Source organism: Rhinolophus hipposideros (genome assembly GCF_964194185.1).
Source record: "Rhinolophus hipposideros genome assembly, chromosome: 11".
In the NCBI taxonomy this organism is placed as follows: domain Eukaryota; kingdom Metazoa; phylum Chordata; class Mammalia; order Chiroptera; family Rhinolophidae; genus Rhinolophus; species Rhinolophus hipposideros.
The window spans coordinates 47,918,198-47,938,998 of record NC_138057.1 but is presented as its reverse complement, the minus strand read 5'-3'; the positions used below and the strand labels follow the sequence as shown (position 1 = coordinate 47,938,998).

The 20,801-nt window shown below is 39.8% G+C and overlaps 1 protein-coding gene across 8 annotated transcripts in view; it reads right to left on the bottom strand.

The window, feature by feature from the left end:
• NTRK2 (neurotrophic receptor tyrosine kinase 2) overlaps positions 1–20,801 on the bottom strand; it is a 317,905-nt gene that overhangs the window by 190,642 nt on the left and 106,462 nt on the right. The window lies entirely within an intron of this gene.

Here is a 20,801-nt window from a genome sequence, read left to right as displayed (position 1 = left end):
CATTATATCACATATGATATGTAGCATATAACATGTAATATACTGTATGTATATGTTATATATACAATGTAAGACATAGTTTATGTGTATATTACATATAACATATATAAAACATATAATACGTAATAATATTAATTCTTCAAACATTTCCTGAGCATAGACCACATCATAGACACATAGACATAGAAATAAAGAAAATGGAGTCCCTTGACCTCAAATACTTCATTTACCCGCAGATGGAAAAAGGTGGGTAAACAACTTGCATAATAAATAACAGCTAACCTATTTTGTGCCAGACTCTCTTCTAAGCTCTTTGTCCAAAGTAGATATTTAAATTTCACAATAACCCCATGAAATAGGTTCTATTATTGCTCCCTCTTTTCTGGTGAGAAAACTGAGGCCCAGAGAGTGAAGCAGCTTGCTGAAGTTCCAACAGCGAGTGTCTGATGGAGCTGATTCCGACCCAGGAACTCAGAGCCTATGGCCACCTGGCTGTGTCCCTGTGCAGGGAGGACCAACTCTCTCTGAACTTGCCCATGAAAACCCAGCAGGAACAAGGAAGATTATATTGTATGTAATTCTGTGTGTAGTTTGCATGACTCTTCATCAGATTCAGAAGTGACAAAATAGATGATGTGGTGTGGTCGACACAGCCAAGACATTTTCAAGTTCCGCTTTGGAAGGCATTTCTAAACCCAGCCCTCCAGACTCTCGATCTTCCTCAACCTGGTGTCTGGTCTGCCAAGCGCTGGTGTCATCTGCCTCCAGAGCTGTAATTACCACCACCAATCTGTATCATCATTTATAATAACACTACGGAGCTTGATTCCCATGGCATTTCGGTCTCCTGCCCTTTCAAGTCTCAGGAAAAGGACTTGGTCTGGTCTGGATGCCAAACATCGTGTATGGATTTAATCACCCCCAACGTCCTGAGAATTTCGGAAGTGCATAAGTGGCGCTGATGAATTCTCCTTTGTGTCTGTCTCTACTCTCTAAAAGTTTAGCCTCCGGGCAACATAAGCGGTACTAGTTTAGAGGGCATGATGGCACACAGTACAAGCATGCCAAATTAACCAACCGAATACCTTAATTATTCCGTCAGGTCTTAACAGGGTGATTCTCAAATTCTTTCCCACTGAAACAATAGGATTAATATTGGGATGTCAAGTTTGCCAATAAAAACAGGAGAAACTTGGTGATACAAATAGATGACATCGCCTCCAGACAAAAAGATGTGTTGATTCAATATACTAGTTTCTCTGCATATATAATTTCGAAGGGCATTTGATTAAAAAAATAATAATAACAGAACAGATTAAACTGTGAATGCAAGCCTTATTTCCTATGGGTTTATGGCACAATAACTCTAAGGTTTTACTGATGTTAGAGTGTTTACAGCAGGAACCAGGCCACTCTCCTTTGTTTTCATTGACATTTTCCTCCCTGACGCTCCTCCAGGCTGTTTAATCATCACAATTGGGAAAAAATGCTGGTTTTCTAGAGGCAAGTTCTTTTGGACTGCCATTCATTCAGGGTGCAAGGGCATTTTTGTCCCTATTTAGATTGATGTCAGGTGTCCCTCTTCAACCTCCTTCTTCTTTGCTTTTTGTGACGTGTCCTCAAAGAAGCACACCTCAGCTCCACATGCCCATGCGATAAAAATGAGTGAAGCGACCATAGAAACACATGCAATATCTCCCTTGTGAGGAAAGGCAGCCTGTTCCAGGGATAAGCAATGTGCAGTGTCCGCATTCAAACCATCACTCACCACCCCCCTCACCTCAAGGAAGGCAAGTCAGCCTCTTCTTGCTACCCTTGATCTTAATATTTTCTTCATAGAGTAAAGATATTGAACAATTAGTTTGATTTAAAGATTTAATCCTTATATAAGGAAATGTATCCAATGCTTCGTATTGGATACAGTAAAATTCACTCAGGGCCCCGATCTACCTACCAAGATCTCATGACTTTTGTCCTCTCATACTATAAGAAACTTAAGAAAGGGGCCACAAAATGATATAAAACAATAGGTAATTATTTTCTCCTAGTGAGGGGGAAAGTTTTTAGACCACAACAAATGGCTGAACATCTTGTGGGTTTAGCAGCCAAACAAGCTGTCTAGCTTCTGAGCCTGAAATGCAGATATTTTGACAGTGTGACATTCTGAAGCATTTGCAGCATTCCGATGGTGCTTGGTAGTTATTGTGAGAACAGTTCCTTTATCGAAAAACAACCTTAAAGAAACTTTGCCACTGCTGCTTACACTAGCTGAGCTAAATAAGAACAAGGATAAAGCAGATGTTGTCTGAGGAATATGATGTGAACTTGAAAGCGAGAAGAAAAACCCGGATGTGTCCTAAAACTCATTCTCTGCTATTTGCTGATTTCGTATCTGCTCACTGACCTCTTCAAAGGAAGGACTGGGGGGGCGGGGGCTGAAGGTCAGTGAAGCGCTGCACTTTCTTTACCATTGGCTTCTGACTCATTTAGATTTATTTACATTCAAACGTGCGCACATTTTCCTCCCATTACTCAGAAGCAATCAGCCATAAAATGGCAAGGATCTGCAGTACATTTAAATTAACAGCAATTTATCTGGAGCAAAAAGGAAAACTGCTGAGTCGAAAGGAAGCAAAAGGAACGGAAGAAAGATGCAGCTGCTATCTGAAAAAGCCAATCTTACCACATTTGTTATTTGGAGAGTTCAACTAGAAAACTGCCAACTTGGGTGTTTGCATGGCATGGGGCCACTTGAGAGATTGTGTGGTGGCTAGGGTACAGAACAGCTCACCTTCATTGGAGAGCAAAGCAAATGCTCCCTGAGCTTTCCAAAAAACAAAGCAAAACAAAAAACATTTACTAGGGAAAACACACACACACACACACACACACACACACACACATGCAAAAGAAAAACTCCTGCATTCTCATAATATTAGGAGCCTGAAAAATAGTGGGGGCAAAAAGCTTTCCATTACAAAGTTAGACTTGAGCTAGGTGCAATTCTGCTTTATTTCAGCGCCTGGGTTTAAACACCGCTTGTCCAAATTTGACATTTGGGGAACATTTAATATCTAATGGCTGTTTCACTGACTAGCCATTGCTGTTCTACCTTTTCTATTTCATAGGTGACTCACTCCACCCACAGGGTCATTGTGATATGTCTAAGGAATGGAGTGAGAGGGCTGAAATCTAAACTCAGAACTTCTGTGCTGTCACTTCATCTTTTACAATTGCATTAGCTGGACCTCTAGCAAAATTCTGCCAATATATAAGATTAGGTCCTGGCGATTCCTTCTCTACACTCATTCCAGAAGTTGCTTAACCATCCTTCAGACACCCCTTTTGCTTCCTGAGGATATACTTTGTCCATACACCACCTCTTTTTGTAAGACCACCTTCCACCAAGAGAACTCTCCTTATAGAAGCCTTGACCATTCTTGAAAGTTCAATGCAAAAGAGGTCTCTTGTAAGTATTTAGTTCACCGGCCTCTTAACTTCTATGCCATCTTCCATTCATTCACATTGCCTTTTTTATGCCTTTTTAAATCTTGTATTTCCTTTCTCTTTACTTCCTGCATCCCAGACTGTAAGCCACAGGAGGGAAGAGAGAGCATGTCTAAACGTCTCCTATACCTGGCGCTGCCTGCACAACACCAAGGACTGAATGCAGTGTAAATTTCAGAATAATGTCTAAACTTTGAGCTTTATTAAAGAACTTCAATGAACTCAACACCAGAACCAAAATGGAGGGGAGGAGAGGATACAACACAATGTAGTACCTCCTGTTTCTCATTGGTAACTGGGTTAATTAGATGACTTCAAAACTACTGTACAAAATCAGATATTTGCTCAGAAGGATATTGACGGTTATCGTGTTAGACATATGGACACCCAGTGAGTTCCTCCTGAGGCATTTTAAGATCCTGGGGAAAAGGTGTTAAACTTAGTTTATTCTAATTCTCACAGTGATCAAAATGACAGTGGCCATGGGAGTGGGATGAAGAAACCTGTTGTCTATTTGTTAGCTGGAGATGAGAAACTAAAAATAAATGGCTAAGGATGGTCAGCAAGGCTTTTAAAGCTCTGGTGTGATTTTGTAAAATAAGGTTTAGCTTTATGAGCTGAAAATTAAAGCAGGAAACATAGAATTCTTGGCAAAGCTTGAATACATAGGGAAAGCCAAAGCTACTGCACAATTAAAATTCAGTGATTCTAAGGAAGATGTGATTGGTCAGCGAGGCCCAATGACAAGTGTCCAAGGGCTCAACCACTACCATGTCAGGGACTTCACATAGGATGGATAGCACATCCAAAGGCTGATGTCATCGCCTCTATCTATGGAATCACCTAAAAATGCTCTACATGGAATAGAAAAAAAAAAGACGGAGCTCATGGTTGGAGGGACATTAAGATACTCAAAAGGTCTTCAAAACAACCACACTGAGATACCCAAATCAATCCGTTGTTCTCCTGTGGGTGTGTCTAGCCTCTGGCTTACTTCGACACACATATATTGCAAAATCGATAGGGTAGCTCTTTGCAACATGAAATGACATCTTCTTCAAGGCATTGTTTCACAATTCTCAGACCAGAGAGTCTTACCAGTGACTCAAACATTCAGCACACATAAGCATGCCATTATCAATTTCATTATAGAAGAGCATATTCTTGTGCTGCCAACACAGACTTGTGTCTAGATTTGTTTTTGCCAAAATCCTCCAGCCAATGATTCTTCTTAGTGTATGAAGCCAGAGTACTAGGACCTACAGTGTCCAAATAGGAAACAAATGACATAAAACCTATTGCTCAATTAACCTATTACTACACAAAACCTGCAAGAACCACAAACACACACACGAAAGTTGCTTGGCTCTGCTCAGTTGTGGCTGACACCATGGTACACAGACCAAAACAGATCTTGGAATAAATTTCTGGAAAAGTAAATAATGCATAAAACAAGCAAGAGAAAACAAATGGACATGGGTTAGTCAGCACTTGTCTAATGATAATGATAATGATGATGATGATGATGATGATGATGAATGATGATGATGATGATGGAGATGATGGAGATGAAAGCAGGAGATAAAAGCTGGAAGAACAGGAGGAGGAGTTCTTAAAGAAAAAGTAGTTGTTGATTCATTTGGAAAACCTCAAGCATGTAAAAAAAAAAAAAAGTGACCACAATTATTGGAGAAGGAAAAGAGAGATATGAGGCCTTAGAGCAGGACTACAAGTCCAGATCCAAGTTTGAGATGATCCTAGAAGGAAGAGAGTAGGTAAAAATAAAATTTGTCCTGGACCACCACTTTTTCATTAGGTCCTACAGCAATACTTTAAAGATAAAGTTTGAAGATCGTTAACATTTAGGATGCTTCCTAAGAAAGCAACAATGAGGGTTTTTTTTGTGTATACAGTGTCCCTGCCTATTGCTGCAAAGCCCAGAAGTCAGATCCACTATTGGTCCCAACTAAGCAGAGAGAGGGTCAAAGAAATGACAGTGTTTCCCCAAAAATAAGACCTAGCCAGACCATCAGCTCAATATAAGACCCGATCTTATTTTACTATAATATGAGATTGGGTATAATATATAATATAATATAATATAATATAATATAATATAATATAATATAATATAATATAATATAATATAATATAATATAATACCAGGTATAATATGATATAATATAATATAATATAATATAATATAATATAATATAATATAATATAATATAATACCAGGCCTTATATATAAGACTGGGTCTTATATTAAGTTTTGCTCCAAGAGACTCATTAGAGCTGATGGTCTGGCTAGGTCTTATTTTCGGGGAAACATGGGATCTTCACTTGAATAGACATACCTTATAAAACTCATCGCCATTTAAATTTCCTAAGTGTACAAGATAATGAAACCTCAGCTAAGCACCAAGTATTTCAGAATGCAAAACAAAGATAGGTAGAGTTGATAATCTCCATGAACTGACTACAGTAAACATGAATTACCCAAATCTGCCCAAAAGCAGGACGAAAAGCAAGGCCTTTGTTCAGCCCGGCAATAGATATTTTAGAAGGTTGGCTGCCATTCTATACTCTGACGCAGACAAGATCAAACTATCAAAATCCACATTCTGAGGACAAAGCTCCGGCTTTTCGAGGAGTCTGGTTTGTGTGGTCACTGCCCAGACCTGTGATGGTTTCCTCTCCTAGGTAGCACCTACAGCCTCCTCCTCACTGCCCAGCCCCCACAAGTACTGCCATTGCGGCCCACTGTCCAGGGTCCTGCTTCCTGACCAAAGTGGGGGCCGCAGATCTGCTTCCCTGGCTGCTGCAGGCACACAAAGAAGCTGCCTGGCTTCAAACATACAGTAAGTCCTCACTTAACTCCACCAATAGGTTCTTGGCAACTGTGATTTTAAGCAAAATGATGTGTAAGGAAACCGATTTTACCATAAGCTAATTGATATAAACAAGAGTTAAGTGCCTACAGCATATTTCTAGTCACAAAACCATCACCAAACTTCTAAACAAAGACCCAAAACACTTCTAATATTAAACATTGAAATAAATTTGAGCTATGCATACATGTAAGAAAGATGAATAAAAACACGTAAGACAATGATTTTCCAACCTGTGTACTCCAGTTCAGGGTCAAGGGTGGCCAGAGCCTCTCCAGCAGCTTAGAGCACAAGGCGGGACCCAGCCCAGCACAGGATGGCCGTCCACTGCAAGGCATGTTCACACCAATACTCACACTCACTCAGACATGCCAATTTACCTCGTGCACATCTTTGGGATGTGGGAGGAAACCACAGTCCCCGGAGAAAACCTACATAGACATGGAGAGAATGTGCAACTCCACGTAGAACTGTGGATCCAGTAGGAACTGATGTTTTTGTTCTTATCAACATTGCAATGAAACTATGTTGAGCAAAATGATGTTATTCAAGGACCTACTGTACTTTTGTGTACTCAGCCTTTTATCCAGAGAAGTGAATATCCCCAAACTCAAAGACATGTGATGATCATGAGACAAGAAGGAAGACCTTCACCCAAACAGGCCGGTTTTCTCTGGTGCCTTTTCCCCAGGTTTTCCCCAGGACAACCACCAGCAGAAGGACTTCCATCATCTCAGAAGTTGCCTCATAGGACAAAAATTAAAGTGTGCCTCTCCTCCACAGAATCTGAGATGTGATGGGAAATGTGGGTTGAAATGGTGGTTCATTCTGCCCTTGGTCCAGCTACCTGGGACATTACTTGACAATGCTCCGTAAAGCAAAATTTAAAGCCCCAGATCATCGTCTGATTTAAATTCCCAAATATGACCCAGCAGAAGTGTATCCAACTCAAACTCCAGTGAGCATCTCGTACCCTACCAAAGCTTACAAGGGCATATTCAAGAATTGCTTAATAGTCAAGAAGAGTACTCGCCCATTCACACCACCATGAACAGACTCTGCACTCAAAAAGTGTTTCTACATCAAGTGGAACCCTCAGGATTCTGGCGCCACAGCCAATTGCTATGCACGATCCTTTGGAGTAGCAGGTGACTCATTTTGAAAAGCCTCAGTAAAATAGAGCGCTTACTCTATTCTCAATAGGAAACTTGAAAAGTGCAAAGTCAGTGCCAGGGTCACAGCCTTATATGCATTCAGACTGAGGCAGCCAAAAGAACTTTCAACTTGACTTAAATTAAGCCCGCAGTTGTAGAAGCCTCTGTTGTTAGTGACATTTTTATTTGCTCAAAGAGCTCATTTTGCTATGCCATCCCACTTTACTGTACTTACTAATACCTCAACAACGTCTTAGAGCAACTGGATGTGTGCCAACTTCAGTGGTTTACAAGGCAAAACCTCTTTCTGAAAGACAGGGGAGATTCTCTCTACTCCTTGCTTCTTTCATGTTGGAGCACAGCAAGTCCCTTCATAATTCTTTGGTTCTGGTACAGTTCACACATGGAGAAACTCTGGATTTTAAAAAGTATGTGTTTCATTTTTGCACGCGCGTGCGCACACACACACACACACACTCTTTCCCTTTTAAACTAACTATGCATGGCAGATATGGCATACCACACGTAATAATAGCTCGGTTAAGAATTATAGCAGCCATGCTAAGAATCAACTAGAACCAAGACACTGAAAAAACAATGCCTTCTAGATATTTTTTTAATAAAAATTCAAGGTATGCAAACATCTGAAATTCCTTTAAGAAATGATTTCCAAATCTTATAGGAAATTCTTTGTTAAGTCAAAGTGATTAAAAGGAAAAGGCTGTTTACCTTGTAACCCTACACATGTTCTTAGTTCAAAACTGAAATCACCTTCTACGTAAGGAAGCACAAGAGACATTCAAAGACATGTGATAGACAATGCATTGCCTTATTTGAAGCAATAAAAAAAATTAAATGTCACATAGATAACAAGACAGTATAATTACATGTGCATAGGATGACTGGATTATAAATTACTTTCTCTTTTATTCTTCATAATTAGGGCCATTTACCATCCATTGTTTAACTATACAAGATCCTAGAACTTTATTTCAGTTACCCCCAGAATTAGAATTTTGGTAAGTACAGTCACCCTGCATATTTATCTTCCTTGGCAATTGTGTGCTAAAGGATTCATTTCCATGGTGATGCCTGATGACTGGCTGGTTAGAGAGCAACAAGCAGCCTGAATCCAGAGAGACTTAAGTATGAATACTGCCCCTGCCCCTCCTGAACTGTGTAACCCTGGTCAAATCACAAGGCCTCACTGAACCTCAGTTACCCAACTCTAAAAACAGAGATGAAAAAAAAATCTGATATATTGTGATGTCTAGAATTAATATGAGTATCCAATATTGTCTGGGCCATGTACAGGCTCCTCAACTCAGGGTAGTTGCTAACATGTGTCTATTAACGTTTAGACAAAGTGCCAAACATTAGAAATTCCAAACTTCCCTATTTATTTTAAAAAACACAATTGGAATGACTCCTCTTATTGAAGATAGTTCTATGTTTTATCAACTATGCATGATTTTAAAAAAAAATGTTCAGGATGATGAACTGTAGCCCATAAATAAAAAGTGACCTTAATCCACCTTCATTGAGCCCATTTAGGACTCTTATAAATGTGCAATATAACTTTGAACCAATTAGTGATGATATTCTTAAAGCTCACAAGATTGGAATGTACCTTCACAAATACATGCCTTGTTCCAGGTCAATGTAACCAAGAGTCTTTCTCTTTTTTTTTTTTTTTTTTCATTGGTTTCTTTTTTTTTTTTAATTAATTAATTTATTTATTAGTTTCAGGTGTACAAAACAAGGTAATACTTAGATGTTCATCATTTATATCCCTCATACTGTGAACCCCCCTCCCCCCATCCACTATCCCTCTGACCTCACACTGAACCATCACATTATATATATAAAATTATAGTTGGCATTCATTAATGTTTAGCTTCTGGTGTACAATGCCATGATCAGGTATCCACAGTATCCCTGAGGTGGTCTCCCAAATAGGACGCATGTCCATCGGATACCCAACAAAATCTTTACATTATAGAATACCTTCCCCAAATTAATGAGTCTTTCTCTTTAGTCTCCCAATTTTTCTTCCTGTGTTGTTTTTCTGTCACCCAAATGACTTTTTTGGAGGATCTCTCTCAATCTCTCTCCCCCTTTTCTGTCTCATTTTCTCTGCATGTGTAGGTCTTTCTCTCATTTCCAACTCTATTTTCTTTTGTGGACTGGGAAGAACTGAGATATATGTTGACATCACTATTTTTATTTATCGAGTGGAAACTACTCGTATGTTCTAGATTGGGATATGAGAGGGTTTCCTCTTTAAAAACGAATTTGAGTTGTACTTTATTTATTGAGTTCTCTCCCCCAGTCTGTGTTACTGTGTTTGTTTACTCTGTTTTAATATAACTGGGGACAATGGACATTGAAGCTAAGTGACAACCAGAAAATATCATTAAATGACAAAAGCAGGAAAAATATGGAAATTTATAAAAATCTGGTTTCCATACACCTTTCAAAGTATATATGGGTCTTATTTCCTGCACTTCTTTTGGGAAAGGGGCTATCATTTGCTTATTGCGAAAGGAAAAGAAGATTAGTGCTTCTATTTTACAGAAAAAAACATAAAGGCAGAGTGATCATATTTTGTTTGACTTAAGTACATGTTTCACTCATTCATCACATAGTAATAAACCACCTCCCATCGTGATGACAGGACACCAAAATGTAGAGGGGAAAAAAAGGAAAGGAAAGAAAAGAAAAATTATCTCGTGTAATAATTCAGCTCAGGATTTTAAGACAATAGAATTCTCAAGCTTCCTTTCCAAATCAAGGACCTCTGTTCTCCACCAAGAAATGAATGCTTCAAGAATCAAGGGGATTTTACAGTAGATGAACGCTTGTTACACCAACCACGGGGAGTTGCTGGGACGCTTTTGTGCTACACACGAGAATAACTATGCCTTAGTGCGTCCCAGTGCTTTTCCATTCACAGTCATGAGCCGTGAACTCCGACCCTGCCCACAGTCACCTCAGCAGCCACTGAAAATGATTATTCAACTGCATTTTCAATTATAGGCCTAAATAGATCCTTTGTCAGGAGCTATGAAGTAAAAAAGTCACAGAAAGGAACTTTGCTCACAAATTCCACCTTCACACTCCTGGAAAAGTGTGGCCTACAATGAGTTAGAAGCCCTGAGGATGCTGTGGAGGGATGTGCAGAACCATAGCTATCAGGTCCTGGGGGTTGTGGGGGGGCATTACATGTTACATGCCTTCTTGCACCACGCTCAGCAGGTAAGATGACTTTCTTTTTTTTTTTTAATTAAAGTTCATTAGGGCGACAATTGTTGGTAAAGTTACATAAACAGGGTACAATATATGGTGGTAGAAAGAGAACTGACTCTGGGTGGTGAACACACAATGTGAGATATAGGTAATATATTACAGAAGATGACTTTCAATGCTGAAATGGTGACTGCTGACTGGTGTTATCACTTTGAATCTGAAGCTTGGCCAGTGCCAGGAATTTCACACCCTTGGTCTGAGGACCATTTCATGGCTTTAATTCTAATTCCACAACCACAGAGAAATTTTTGGCAAAAGGATTTTGCCTTCATCTACAGTTATAGGAATCTACAATTCCACACCTGAGGAACATACATAGATACTTATGAAACCACATCTTGATAGATTTCCAACTTGCAATTGTCCTAGACTTCTGAACTAGCTGCGCAAAGGCCAGGGGAGACCCTCCAGCCACATGTCCTCAAGATCCAAAGCTGTTTCTGAGATGTTGCAGGTTTCCTCCTACTAGCATCTTCCAGTAGCAGCTAAATGAACCAAGCCCTAACTAAATTTAACTGGCTAATTGCACCTAAATTACAGTCACAAAGCCCCTTCAGAAGATTCAGTCAATTTCTTGAGGGAAAAAGTAAATGTTTTACTATATAATTATAAACGTAATTAACATAAAATAAATTAATTAGGGACTTGTGCTGGTAATGAATACCATGGTTTGGCTGTTATTTGCTGTATTTTCCAGGGAAGCTAAACCTACAGAAGAGGGCTTGTACTTTAAGCCCAGTTTCATCTCACGTCTCCCAACCAAACTGTTAGATTTCTGGTTGATACACAGCATGACATCTAAAATTCTATAGAATTCAAATGGAGACAGTTTATGTGCTAATCTCTAGGAAAAAAAAAATCCCCATCCTAAACCATCATAGCTACAACAATTCCTAGCTGGCAGTTCACTAAAATAACAGATGATTATCCAAAACAATAGTTTCTCTGTCCCAGAATATAATGACAAAACTCACCTAGAGCCGAAATAACCATCTGCCACAGACTGTTCCACATGGTTTGCTTGCTTGTTTTTTTTTTTAATTCCGAGAAAGAATTCAAAAAATGGTATTGGCAAAGAAGGATGATTTCACAAAAATGACCCAGTTTCCAACCTGTATTGCCTCAACTATCACCCGGAATTTTTTTTTTTTTTTTTTTTTTATCTGACTTAAGAGAGAAGGTTGAGAAAAGACGCCTTGAATGATCCTTATGGCACAAAGTAGGTTTTTGGTGAATGAAAAATATCTTGTTCTCATTTTCCAAAGTCTCCATAATTTCTAGGAACCCCAACCTGCATCTCTCTTACTTGTTTTCCCCCTAATTGCTGTGATGATGGAGAAGAGCTGCTGTGTCTGACCCACCTCGAGGTAGAAAGAAGGGTGGTTGAGATTATGGGCTCTGAAGCTAGAAGGTGTAATGACTGTGCGACCTTGGGTAAGTTGCCTCAGTGTCCTCATCTGTGAAATGGAACGAATGATAGTACTTAATTTGGGGCTACTGTGCAGCTAAAATAAACTACAAGATTAAATTAAATACATATAAAGTGCTCAGAAGAGTGTCTGGCACATAAACCATGTTCCATAAATATTAGCTATTTCCATTATCTGTAGACTCTAGCTCTCAGCTTTTGTCCCTTTGAAACAGCTCATGTTTTATGTTCCAAAAGAGCTGCAAATGTTTAATAAGACAGATCTAATTTGTTAGATACCCTGGTCAACTCAAGCCCCAAATGGAAAAGACAATTCAGGGCTGAGACTGTGAATGAAAAGAATGTTCTTGTTTCAGATAAGAAAGGATCCATGTCCTCACTTAATCAGAGAACTTCAGTGAAGAAAGGAAATGTAGAGGTCCTGTAGCCCATGCACCCAGCCAGTCTTGCCCTCTCATCTGAGAAGGAGGAAGACAAGTTTCTATGAGCTTGAGTGACTTGCTCAAGAGCACAGAGCCCGCAAACGGCAAACTCAGAACCCTTATTGTGCTGGCTACAGACTCAGAGCTGAAATGACAAGTCAACATGGTGAGAACATTTCTCATGACAGGCGGAAGCTAAAGATAGAAATGGAAACAGTTGTTTTTGATATGAAAACAAACATCCTAATGGCTCTGGTCTGGGAGTTCTGAATACATTTCTACTAATGTACCCACATATTTTACTTTATTCTATTTTTTATTTACCTAAATATTAAATTGATTTCCACACTGAGGAGAAATGGAACTCAGTCACTATGTTCAGCTATCACAGAATCACCCATGACTATTTATGCATGAGCTGGCAAACTTTTTCTGTGAAGGACCAAAGAGTAAATATTTTCAACTTTGCAAGTCATATAGCCTCTGTCACAACTACTCACTCTGCTGCTACACCATGAAAGCAGCCACACAATACGTAAAGAAAAGAGTGGCTGTGCTCCAATAAAACTTTATTTATAAAAACAGATGGCAGTTCGGATTGAACCCACAGACTGCAGTTTGTTGACCTTTGACTAATGTAACTGCCTGCCTGATGTTGTCTTTACCTTATTTCCTTTACCTTTCTCAGCTTATGCTTCCTCCATAAACGAATGTTCATACAGATTCAATATTCTTACCAGGATATGATTGATATGCAGTAGAATATAATTTATTGTACACAACAAAGGCAAGCCAGTGTGAATATATGAAAGCTATAAATTAAGAAATACGTTTAAAGAAATGTAGTTTTATTACTTTCAGATACATATAGGAATTGAAATTAATCCAATAAAACATTTCCAGCATGTTTTGGCAAGTAGGGGGTAATTCAGACTTACCCAAAAGAAAAGAAGAACATAAAATTATATAATTCATCAACTGTTTTCATGAGATTTCTTCTAAAGAGATTAAAAAGTTTGTTCCCTAAGATGGTGAAACACTATTCCTACCACCCCATCTTGTTTTCCCTATTAATTGATTTGGTACTTCCTTTGTTCATAGACGATGCCCAAATACTCCACCAAACCAATTCCTCACTAAATTAATGAGCTTCATCAGCAAGAGTTTTTGAACTTTCAGAAAAGTTAAATTATAATCCTATGGCATCATAGATTGAATACCACCTTTGAAACAGCTTTTCTGCTCTCTAAGGGACTCTATTTAAACTTCGGCAGACATCGTGGGTTGGTTATTCAAAATCCATTCACAATAACTTTTTCCCATTGTTTCCCCTACCTTTGAGGGAGAAAAGTCAATATACTCAATTTCCCAGTATCCCTGGAAGCTAAGGGTGGGCCACTGAGATATAGCTAAAAGTCCAGGAAGTGGGGTCCTCTCTTCTTGAAGTAAAAAGCAAAACCTCATTAAAGAAAGCTTCATTGCCCTTCTTCCTTCTTTCTACATAGAATGTAGATTTGACTTCTGGAGGATATGCAGCCACCTTGAGACCACAAGGTCAGGAACATGAAGGGGAAGCCTACCTGCTAAGGATAGTAGAAGGGAAAGGTGGAAAGAGCCAGTGTCCCTGAGGTATCATTGAGCCTTCATAATAGCCTTGGATCCAGGAATTCTCACTGTGTGAAACAAATAAACTTCTATCTAAGTGGTTGCTCTTGTTTGCTTACTGTTGCAGCCAATACACTCCTAAGTGACACATTCAAGGAGGCTTTGGGCTTATTGCTATTATTCCAAGGCTGTGGGGAAGGCAGAGAGAGAGAGAGAGCAGGAGAGGGAGAGGGAGATAATGAGAGCCTTAACTGCTACAACAGAAAAGCAATTAGCTTTCAAGTGACACTGTGGCATTTGTGTGGCACCTGGAACTCTCTGCAACAGCCCATATTACAATAATGTGAGGCTGGGGGGAGAGCCAGGGCAGAACTATCTGAGGACAGCCACACTTGTGGCCCCAGAGAACCATGGGGAGCAGCCAAACATTCTCCATGCCTCTGAAAGGGTCACATAAGTGACCCGGAGAGAGGGAAGGTGCACTCAGTTCCATGAGCAAGAAGGTAAAGAAACTTTGGGAGGTCCAGGAGGGAGAACTTAGCAGAGGAAAGATGCAGTGGGGGGGATATAATTCAATGAATTAGACACTAAGAAGGAGGCACTGAGACCAGTTGAGTCCTCAGGCCAAAACTCTGGGTTGGGGAGAACCAATAGAACCCCTTGGACATCTGAGGATTGAAGAGTAGAGATTGTGGCTGCTGTTAGGTAGCAACTGCCCCACCTGTGTCCCTGCTTCTTAGGGCCCAGGAGAACAGTAAGACAGTGCTGTGCTTGACCTGAGCTTGTGTGAGTGATGGATGGCCTTACAAGGCTCTCTGGGTCTCCCAAGAGCCCTGAGCATTGAGCGAGAACATCCATAAGTACCTGTGTGCCCAAGAGAGGCACAGAAGTGGCCAAGACTCACTGGGTCTGAAGATAAGTTGCTGGGACAAGGAGAACACAGAACCTGGGGGGAGCTAACACGGGGGATCACAGCAGGCCTGAGAATGTCAGTAGGCACCCAGAGTAGAGGCCAGCATCTAACAAGGACTAGGCAGAAGCCAGGGGAGTGCTGGCAAGCAGCGGGCCCACGCCCTTTCCCCCTCCACAGGGAGAGGACAGATCTCTGAACCACAGGCAGAGCTGAGATCTCAAGATAGAAAGTTAGTTCAGGGAGATGAAAATAAAAACCATAGAGGTTTCCAAATTCTGGACGAGAGGGAGTTTTAATATTTTCCCCAAACACAGATGTCATAAGATTGTGCTTCTGTCTACCCATACTTCCTTACCAAGATTTTTTTCTTCTCACCAAACCCAGCAAGATGGAAACATGTCAATAAAGGTGAAATGCCTGTGTGTCAGAGCAAGATGTGGGGAAAAGGAGTCCAGCCTACTTAATATTAGATTCAACCTTTGTCCCAGACTTCAGAAGCCCCTATATATTCAAGAATTTCCCTCCTTGAATGATATTCACCTCTACTGTAATTACAAAGGTCTGTGTGTGAAAGAGGGAAGACAGCCAAAAGGGGGAGGGTAACTAACGTTTCTCATGTGCCTAATTGTGTGGAGCACCTAGTCTACATCAGCTCATTTAAAGTGTGTTTTATCCTCATATCAGAGATGAGAAAACTGAGAAGACAAGTAACTTGCCAGTCTCCACCTGCCAATGAAACTCAGCTGTATGTAACCTCTAAGAGTATTACATTGTATTGGGGTTTCTTTTGCAGTGCCATTTTGTAAGCCAGTCTGAACTGCCATTTTAACCAGTTTGCTCTCTCTTCTGGAAAGGAAGTTAAAGAGCCATCACCATCAGTAGCCTTTGTTCTGTCCTATAAACAAATGCACCAACAGCAATGGACAAGGATGCCATTCTGAGATAGTTTGTATCTACTGCCAAATGCTGCAGTTGAAGGGCAAAGTATTCCTACATGTAGACATCATTACCACCCTGACAGATACACGTCAATATCTGAGACCCCCAAACCTCCCTGCTGAACTTGCATTACTGGACATGGAAAGATGGTGACTTGAGTTTGTGTGAAGTCAACCGGGTTATTGGAAACCTCCCCATACTCCACAGCAAGGGCCAGCACAGTTTTTCTGTAAAGAGCCAGGTAGTAAAGATTCCCCGCTCTGCCATTTTATAGTCTCCTTCTGATGCAACTACTGTCAATTCTGCTGGTTTAGCTCAAAAGCAGCCATAGAAAATGCCAACAAACAGATGTGGCTATGTTCCAATAAAACTTTATTAACAAACACTGATTCAGCCCATAGGTTCATTGACCCGCTCTGGAGTCATTTCTGTGAGCCACAACATGAGGGTTAGTTGTTCTTCCCTCCTTCTGCAAAAGAACAAATAAAAATTCCTTCCTATTAAAATAGCTCAACATGTATAACACGAACCTACATATATGCTGCACATCAAATGTCTTCTGGGAAACAGAAAAAAAGAAACTGATTTCATAAAATCATCATCTGTGTTTGCAACTGGGGAAACCAATGCCTAGGGCAAGCAAATGGGCCTGAGGCAACGCAGTGTTTGTGGGATACAGCTGGGAGAAGATTCCTGGTGGCCACACTCACCATCCCCAACTTCACCGCATGAAAAATGCTGCCTCTCAATTAGCAGAGCAGAAATAGTAGTACTTCCATGATGACTCACACTCTGCAATTTAGGTCATGCCTACGACAATCAATAAAATCCTCCACTTAGATTCTCCATGGCTAATTTGATTCCCCCTTCCCCCTTTCCTCCCCTAAACCAGAGACTTTTCCTTTTTTATTAGTTGTTTTCAATTAAGCCAATTTGTCACCAACACCTCTGTTCTCAATAGGGTATTTTTGCCCAATTCTCTTTATTTTGAAAATAGCAAAGTGGGTGAAATGTATGTGCAAGTGTTAGGCTCAAATCAATATAGTTTGCGTAAGGAGTGACTGTAAATAAAGGAGAGATCTCTTAGCAATCCCACAGGCACACATCCCAGTGGCCTTCCTTTATTGCCTCACTATGTACATTTTGTACCCAGCATTGAGTGAGTGAAATGTTAGACCCTGCTGGTGGTGGTGCTGATGGTGACAATAGGTACACAATATGAAGCAGCCACATGGGTCAACTCAAATCTTCATCACATTTCTGCTCTCCCTGTTCACAGAAGAGGAACTCGAGGCTCAAGGATATCTATTTTACAGGAAGACTATGGAACACTGAAGTCAAAAGATGCAGCTCCGAGTTCAATTCTCCATCTTACTAACTTGAGCAACTTTTTTAACCTTGGGAAAGGCTAGGTGTCCTCATATATAAATGGTGATAATTATATTTTCTTTAACACTGTGTGGAAAGAATCAAATAAGATATCTATAAAGCTCTGAGTATGATGCCTTAGAACATGTGTTAGTCTGACCCATATGAACCACATGAAAATGTCTGCATTTGACCACTATCCTAGCCTAGAAAATAAATCATTATTTCGTATGGTTGAAACTAATAACTGCTCAGCCAAGTGGCATTATTAGTAGTATTGTTGTTATTATTGTTCAAGGACAATGGTAGGTGGCAAAGAAGGGATTTTAATCTGAATTTGACTGATGGTAAAGGCCAGTGCTTTTCCTAACTTAGTGACCTTCAAAGAAATCCAATGACACTTTTTACTGAGAATTCCTTTAATAAACTGAAACTGCCATCAAGGAGCTCATAAATGACAAGAACAACATTGGTATTTTTTATTTTACTAGCAGCATTTTATGAACAGGACAAAGTCCATTTCATAATCAGCTCAGTATATCTAAAATTGGTTTGAAGTGTATTAACCAAATGTGAGTTGAATAAAAATGTGAAATATCACTCTTCTCTAATGTATGAAGGGTCATGATCTACTGAAAATTGGGATCTGCCTCATTAACCATTTATAATTAACTCTGCTCACAATATCCCACAGTGGAATTGCTGCCGTGGTTCACACTTAAAACTAGGAGAATAATTCAGCAGCATTTGATGAAAGAACAATCAGATTTTCTCCTGGTCTTGATGGGAACTAGGAGTAAAAAATAACTTTCTCTTCCCAGGCTGGGGAATCGGAGGGTAAAGAGACTTCCCCTCAAATGCCTGTCTGCTCATTGACAAGCTTAAAGAAATAAATTCCCATATGCAACTAAACCATTTCTCGTTTTACTGTGTTCCCAGTGGCTACATATGCTGAAAGAATCTAGACATTTTTCAAGCTTGAGTTCCATTTTAGACGTCTTTCAAACCCAGAGATAATTCTAAAAAGAAGCCTTTCTCTCTAAAATATGAGATTCTAATCTCCAGGGTGTTGCCTCTGAGGACTATAAAATCCAATCAGAAACAGGAATTTCTTCACCTGCTTTTTTTCTAAATAAATAACAAAACATCATTCTAAGGGCAATGTAGAGAGAAGAAATACCATGGTCAAGAAAACGTTTGAAATTATTTGCATGGTATTTTGACTGGAAACCACATGTGTTCTCTGGAACTTTTTAGGATAACTACCCCTGACGGGTCTCGAGCCAGGAGAACTCTCTGAAGATGAACTTTTTAAAATGACCATTATCACCATGGGCTCTGTCAGCCTTTAATCTGCACAAAAACAAGGTTTTCTCTGAATGTTGCAGAGCGAATAGTTAGTTGTTTGGTTCTGTGTGTGTGTGTGTGTGTGTGTGTGTGTGTGTGTGTGTGTCTAATTGAGACATAAGCAAACATAAGTAAATATTAGGGCAAAGGCAGTTAACTCTAAAAGTTAATCTGGATAGTCTACTCAAAATCCTCAAATAATGAGATGACCAAAGGGAATACATCTTTTGGAGGGAGGGGAGTCATGGGACAGGCCCCCTCTCATCATCTCTCAGTCACCATTTTGAATCTTGGGTTGTACAATTATCAAAGCCCTTTTCATAAGATGCCAAGAGAACACTACACTCATTCTGGTCATTAGAAGAGATAAGAAGCACATTTTTCTAACATTAGTAAGTTAGAGACTCTTTATTCTAAAAGGCTCAACTTAACCTATAAATACTATGAAATAAACAGAATATGATATAACACTACAAGGCAAACCCCAAGGGGGGCAATGTTACATTTGAAAAGAAAGAGCTAACTAAAATGTGACACAGAAATAATTGAAGAAGAAACACACTGATTCATAAAACCACATAATAGCCAGAGTTCATTTTATAGATAATAATTGCCGTATCAATGCCGATTGGCATTCATAAAGGGGGTTTCTCTTTCAATTCCCTAGATTATATGTTGAACTAAATTAGTCTTTCAACTCTTTGAAAGACTACTGTCCTGTAGATGTCCCACCACAGATACCTGCACTCCTTTCTTCAACATCTCATTGGCACCGCACTCCAAACCATAACTCCCTGCACTGAATCTATGCAAATCTGTCGGGGTGGATGCATGGGATGGTTTTCAAAACTCTAAAAAAAAGACTAGCTGACATAGCAAATATCAACAGTGTGACCTTGAGAATATTGATCAAGCTCTGTTACAGAGGTAGAAATTAAGTAGCCTTCTAAATCATTAATGGATTCTTTTTATGTTCTGTTCAACTACCCATCCTCTGCCCAAGCCAGGAATCTGCATCCTTACATCTTGATGGGAAATGGTAAAATTTCTCCTGTCAGATGTTCTAGAAGAAAGACCAATTTTCTTTCAACCATTGCTTAGAATAGGCAGGGAAAACAATTACCCACAATCAACTAAATAACTGCCTTGGAAAGATATATAATTTTTGCTTCTTTTGTAGGGCTAATCGTAAGTCTCCCTCAGAAATTTATTAAAGAAGTAATGACAAAGAAAAGACTTTAAGCATTTAATTTGTAACTAAAAGTTTGCTTGACTTCATTTTTCTAGCTAAAACTTTTTTCTAATAGAATACAGAGATTGGCATATAAACCTCTCAGATTTAGAGACAGAACCTGTCTATGTACCGGGGAGAGACCCATATTAAAATTGCAAGTGTACTGCCTGGAAAAAATAGAATGTTATGTGCACTCCCTCTATTGCCATCCTAATATGTAAGCTATTTTGTTAACCAACCACCTACGGGAGGAGAGTAGCAACTGCTGTTATGTGTAGGGAGACGGAAAAAGGGTAAGAAGTTTAGGGTTAAAATAAGCTTGATTGATAATCTCTGTGGCCAGAGAGCAAGAAAAAAACACAGAGCAGGGGGGTGAAGTGAGAAGGGAGAAGGCTGCAGGGATGTGTGCAGTGAAATGTGTACAGGGGCAAAAAGTCCTCCTAGATTTAAGTCTGCCACTAACTCCAGGCTGACCTTGGTAAGGTTAAGGCTCACTCTGGGCCTCAGTTTCCCCACGGAAGCTATACTAGGAAGCCTCTGACCCCCACTTCCAGGTCTAACATCAGAGGCTCTGTGACCCAAACTTGTCTTTCTTTGCAATCTCTAGACCAAACCCTGAGTCTTGGCCTTTTCAGTTGATGGATGCAGAGATAGCTGCCTGTGAGGGCCAGGTCAGCAAGGCA